We start from the raw sequence: 397 nt of genomic DNA on the forward strand, positions 1-397 counted from the left end.
ACAACCAAATAATTTTACACTATTGAAATTTAATAAGAATTCGAGAAGATTTATGTGAGTTATCAATTAATACTTTTCTTTTAAAATGTAGTGTTTGGCAATATTAACTTATTTTACCTTATTAATAATATACATATACATATACATATACATATAAATTAAATTCCGGTTGTTTTAGAAATAAAAGAATATCTTAGCATATTCTTATCATTTTAAATACTATATCGATCTATGACACATCTCTAATTTATGGTATATGTAGCACATCTTTAATTTACTCTCCTTTTAAAAGTAATTGTTAGATATACTTGTTTATCGGAGTTGTTATATAGTGCATGTTATATATATATTTATTAAAAATTATAGTAAATATTTAAATTGATATTTAAAGAATTTT

Source organism: Arachis ipaensis, chromosome B05, assembly GCF_000816755.2.
Source record: "Arachis ipaensis cultivar K30076 chromosome B05, Araip1.1, whole genome shotgun sequence".
NCBI classification, from domain to species: domain Eukaryota; kingdom Viridiplantae; phylum Streptophyta; class Magnoliopsida; order Fabales; family Fabaceae; genus Arachis; species Arachis ipaensis.